Consider the following 5664-nt stretch of genomic DNA (forward strand, 5'->3'; position numbering starts at 1 on the left):
CGAAACCTGGCAGGAAGCCGGTGCAGGGACTCCAGCACAGGGGTGATGTGATCACTGGCACAATGACCTGGGCAGGACACTGGCTGAAGAAATTCTGCAGAGACTGTAGTTTTTTTTTTTTCCAGTGTGGATACCCCAGCTACAGTAGGGTGTTACAGTAGTCGACAGGAGAGAAGGAAAATGCATTTTCGGCACCAGCTAGCATCAACACAGGATGTAGTCTTGTGATATTTCTGCAATGGAAGGAGGATGTGTTTTGCGATATTCTGCACACGAGGGTCGAAAGACAAGCCAGGATCAAACATCCGCCCTCAATTCTTCAATCTGGATTAAAATTTGAGCGTTACAGCATTAGCTTTAACCCTTTAAGGGGACGTGCAGAAAAGCACAACAACAGACTTGTCGCAGTTTGAGAGAAGGAAATTCTGAGTCATCCAGGTTTTTATGTGCGTTTAGAGAGAGCAGAGGCAGTTGCTTCAGTGTCAGGTTTAGTATGGACATAGATCGGAATATCATCAGGAAAGGGAAGGAAAATTCAGACCCGTGATTTTAATTACTGACCAAGTGGGAACATGAAGATGCTGAATAATAATTGCTTACACTTCTATAGCGCCTTTCTGGACCCTCCAGAGCTCAGAGCTCTTTCCAGGTCATGGGGATCCCCTCCACCCCCAGCAGTGTGCACCCCCACCTGGATGAGGTACCAGTCCGCTCCCCACACTCCAGCTCTCAGTGGGGAGGAGAGCAGAGTGATGGAGCCAGTTCAGAGAGGGGGGGTTATTAGGAGGCCATGATGAGTGAAGGCCAGGGTGGAAATTTGGCCAGGACACCGGGGTAACACCCCTATTCTTTTTGAGAAACGCCCTGGGATTTTTAATGACCACAGAGAGTCAGGACCTCGGTCTGACGTCTCATCTGAAGGACGGCACCTTTTTACAGTGTAGTATCCCCGTCACTATACTGGGGCATCAGGTCCCACACAGACCGCAGGGTGAGAGCCCCCTGCTGGCCCCCACTAACACCTCTTCCAGCAGCAGCCTCAGCTTCTCCAGGAGTCACCCCTCCAGGTACTGGCCAGGCTCCCACCTGCTGAGTCTCCAGTGGGGCTGCCAGTAGGGAGCTGCAGGGCGATACTCCTGCTGCCCAATAGAGGGGCCCGAGGATCAAGCCTTGGAGAACCCAGTTTCAGAACTAAACCCCCCTCCCCAAGAGAGGTAGTTGGCGATAAGTGAGAGAAGAGTTGAACCAGTATAACTAAACCACAGTGAATCAGCGCATCCTTTAAATGCAGTATTAGGCAGCATTGAGGCACAGAGTTTAGCGATGCTGCCTTTACAGCGCTGGGGGCCCTGGGTTCAGTTCCGGACTTGGGGTGCTGTCTGGGTGGAGTTTGCATGTTCTCCCTGTGTTTGTGCAGGTTTCTTCCAGGTGCTCCAGTTTCCTCCCACAGTCCAAAGACAGGCTGGTGGGTTAACTGGCTTCTGGGAAACCTGGCCCTGGTGTGAGTGTGTGTGTGTGTGCAACCTGAGACGGACTAGCGTCCTGTCCAGGGCGTAGCCCGCCCTGTGCCCCATTGCTTGCTGGGATAGTCTCCGGCTCCCCAGCTGCCCTGAATTGAGAGAACTGGTTAGAAAGTGGATGGACAGGTAACGCACAGTATTGCATTGCTTTTCCGTTTTGTGTTTTTGCCGGTCCTGTCCGCCACAGCAATCATCCGCAGAAAGCCCTGATCCTTTGAGCGCCTGCGGAAGACTGGGCGACCGCAGTCTCCGAGCGGGGACAGGGGGAAAGGGACAGACAACAGCAAGGGGTAGGGCATGGAGGGACTCTCTCACTACCGCAAATCCAGCCCCAGCAACCCCTTACTCGGACTGATCAAGGACGATCACCCTTTTTAAGAACCTTCGCAATCCACTAGAGATCGCACGGTTTTGTTACAGTCTGGACTCAACAGTAAGAGAGAGATCCGATCACTTTATCAGCCCTATACAGTTTCTTGCATTAGGGATGTGTCTTTTCGCAGACCCCAGCTTGCTCTCCATGAGACACACAGACAGGGAGAGAGAAGCTGGGGGGTCAGAGCGCAGGGTCGGGCATTTATACGGCGCCCCTGGAGCAGCTGGGGGGTGAAGGGTCTTGCTCAGGGGCCCCACGGTGTAGGATTCCTCTGCCGGGCCGCGGGATTCGAACTGGCCTCCGCCCCGCCCCATGGTAAGATGTGTATGATGAAATAAAGTTTATTTGGTTAGGAAACAATATGCCGTAGGCGTCCTCTCCTTCTGAGTAAACGCTGCCGCTCACAAGGCTCGGAAAACAAACCGACAGGTTTTCCGGTAATGCGGTGCGTCGCTCCCCGTTTCCCCACTGCCACCTCCAAGCTGATCTCTGGTTCCGGACGGGTTTTGTTTTTTTTTGCTTCCGTCTCAGTCCCGCCTCGCCTCTGCGCCTCTCCGAGCCGGTGACCCAGCAAGGACCTTTTCCGAGAGAAGAGAGAGGCGGGTGGGGGAGAAGACGAGAAATCGAGAGCCGAGAGGGAAATTGACATAATCGAGAGAGAGAGTTAGTTTCGATGGCGGCTTCCGGTTTCACTCACAACCCGTCCAAAGAAAGAGAGAGAGAGAGTTTAACCGAGAAACGCCGGCGTTTCCAGCGCCGTCGGTTGATGTGGAGGTGAAAAGCGGGGGCGAAACTCGAGCCGGGAGGCGGCGGGGTCGGTGGCGCCGCCTCTCGGCTGCGCAGCGCCATTACAACATTTTCTCCCACCCAAAGCAGAGGCTCTGCTGGCGCTGAATGGAGAGCTGGTTACTTATACTCCATTACACTAACATGCTACTTCTGTGATGATTTAATAACAACAACAACAATAATAATAATTGATTGCACTTCTATAGCGCCTTTCTGAACCCTCCACTCAGAGCTCTTTCCAGGTCATGGGGATCCCCTCCACCCCCAGCAGTGTGCACCCCCACCTGCATGAGGCGCCAGTCCGCTCCCCCCACACCCCAGCTCTCAGTGGGGAGGAGAGCAGAGTGATGGAGCCAGTTATAATAATAATAATAATAATAATAATAATTATTATTATTATTATTATATTAATAACAATAAACTTTATTTTATATAGCGCCTTTAAAGGTGGCTTCTCACAGCGCTTTACAGGATGACAACAATAAATAAGAAGAACACACCAGATAAAACACAATGACAACACACAGAGGAGACCGTGGATGGAGGTACTAAGAAGAGCAGAGGGGTGAAGAATGGAACCGGTTCAGTAAAGGCTCTTCTGAAGAAGAGGGTCTGGAGTCTGGATTTGAAGGAGTTTAGAGAAGGTGACTCTCTGATATCCTTGGGCAGAGAGTTCCAGAGCTTGGGGGCATAACAGGAGAAGGCCCTGTCGCCCCTACAATGTAGACGGGGCTTGGGGGGGCAGTAAGGAGGGCAGAATTCGAAGAACGAAGGTTGCGAGGTGGGGAGCAGGGCGATAATAGCTCAGACAGGTACTGAGGTGCCAAGCCATGTAGAGCCTTATAGGTGAGCATGAGGATTTTACAGTCCACACGGAATTTGACCGGAAGCCAGTGCAAGGACTCCAGGACAGGAGTAATGTGAACACTTGCACTAGACCTGGTCAGGATTCTGGCTGCTGAATTTTGGACATACTGCAGTTTGTTCAGAGTAGATTTAGATACCCCAGCGTTTCAGTTCAGAGATTGGGGTTATTAGGAGGCCATGATGGGTAAAGGCCAGGGGGGAAATTTGGCCAGGACACCGGGGTAACACCCCTACTCTTGTCGAGAAACGCCCTGGGATTTTTAATGACCACAGAGGATCACCCTGCAGCTCACAACTGGCAGCCCCACTGGAGCTCAGCAGTGTGAGCCTGGCCAGTACCTGGAGGGGAGACTCCTGGGAAAGCTGAGGCTGCTGCTGGAAGAGGTGTTGGTGGGACCAGTAGGGGGCGCTCACCCTGCGGTCTGTGTGGGTCCTAATGCCCCAGTATAGTGACGGGGACACTAGACTGTAAACAGGCGCCGTCCTTCGGATGAGACGTCAAACCGAGGTCCTGACTCTCTGTGGTCATTAAAAATCCCAGGGTGTTTCTCGAGAAGAGTAGGGGTGTTACCCCAGTGTCCTGGCCAAATTTCCCCCCTGGCCTTCACCCATCATGGCCTCCTAATAATCCCCCCTCTCTGAACTGGCTCCATCACTCTGCTCTCCTCCCCACTGAGAGCTGGGATGTGGGGAGCGGACTGGCGCCTCATCCAGGTGGGGGTACACACTGCTGGGGGTGGAGGGGATCCCCATGACCTGTAAAGAGCTCTGAGTGGAGTGTCCAGAAAGTGTAAGCAATTTATTATTATTCATTCCTGCTGGGAGGTATTGCAGTACCCTCATGGGCTTGGAGGCCTTTCACGTTAATCCTAAATAGCTGAGTACTTTGTCGTCACAGCTAGAAGCATGGACAATTAAGAGATATCCGTGACAAATACACAGCACAGAGAGATTAATACCGTTCTAAACACACAACAGTAGTGCAATGCATAACAGTGAGAGATGGAATAATACTGAACCGTGCAAATATCTCCAAATCAAAGTGCAGGGTTTCTCGATCTCACGCCCTCCAGGGAGAACATCACCTAACAGCCCTGGTCTTGATCGACCTGGATCTTGACTGGCAAGAAACACAAACCAGAGGACACGAGCACAGGAGCGCATTTGAAGACCAAGAACAGGAGGCACTGCGTTACACAAAGAGTGGTGGGGGTGTGCAACACGCTGCCCAGCCACGCTGCAGGGGCCCGGCTTCTCTCGGGACACAGCCGGATGAGGGATGAGATTCCCCCAGCCGGGACGGGAGGCACAAGGGGAAATCGCAGGAGAAGCACATCTACAACGAAGAACAGGTGCCCCCCTCTTTGCACCAAGGGGGGCGGGAGCGTGGAACAAGCTGTCCAGCCGTGTGGTTGGAGCCGATACCCTGGCTTCTCTCGGAGGAACAGCCAGACGAGATCATCGGATCGAGTGATCAGGCCCGAACGGGGTAGATGGGTCAAAGTGCTTTGCGAATTCTGTTTAATTGAGCAAGTCAGGGAGAGGTTGTGTGAAGTTCTTGAGTGGTGCTGTTGCTGTGAATTTTGACTGTATCTGAAACGTTTTGCTCCAAACCAGGAAGCAGATCAGGAACAGGCACCGGCTGGAACATAAACCAGGGGCCACCCGAGTTTTTTCACTGCGGTACCAGGCTGCCTGGTGATATTTAGGATTTTTATTTCGCGCCTGAACCTGATCTCACTAGCCTTTCGCCATTTCCCGCCATAAATATCTATCGTGGTGAAGGAGAAGCGCAGCTGATACAATCTTTGCTCTTCCGGAGTCTCGACGGCACTTTTCCTGCACTTGTCGCTGGGGGGGGGCATTTGATGTTTTAAAAAAAAAACAGGGAATAAATCTTTCCCGAACACCCTGCGACGTCAGCTCCCGCCTCCTGCGTGCTCACGCAGCGCAGGGTTCGCCGTGCGCGCCCCCCCCCCCCGCGCCCGCGCCCGTGCGTACGCGCGTCCGCCGCCGGCGAGGGGGAGGGGCTGTTTACCGCGAGAGCCGCGCCAGGGGCGGTTGTCAAGGGCGACGAACGAACGAACGAATGAGCGAGCGGGCGGGCGGGCG

At 53.3% G+C, this 5664-nt stretch overlaps 1 protein-coding gene across 1 annotated transcript in view; it reads left to right on the plus strand.

Annotated features, from left to right (window-relative positions):
• LOC148646713 (uncharacterized) overlaps positions 1 to 5664 on the plus strand; it is a 263071-nt gene that overhangs the window by 23762 nt on the left and 233645 nt on the right. The window lies entirely within an intron of this gene.

The sequence above is a fragment of the Lepisosteus platostomus genome, chromosome 16 (genome assembly GCF_059453375.1).
Source record: "Lepisosteus platostomus isolate fLepPlt1 chromosome 16, fLepPlt1.hap1, whole genome shotgun sequence".
NCBI lineage: Eukaryota > Metazoa > Chordata > Actinopteri > Semionotiformes > Lepisosteidae > Lepisosteus > Lepisosteus platostomus.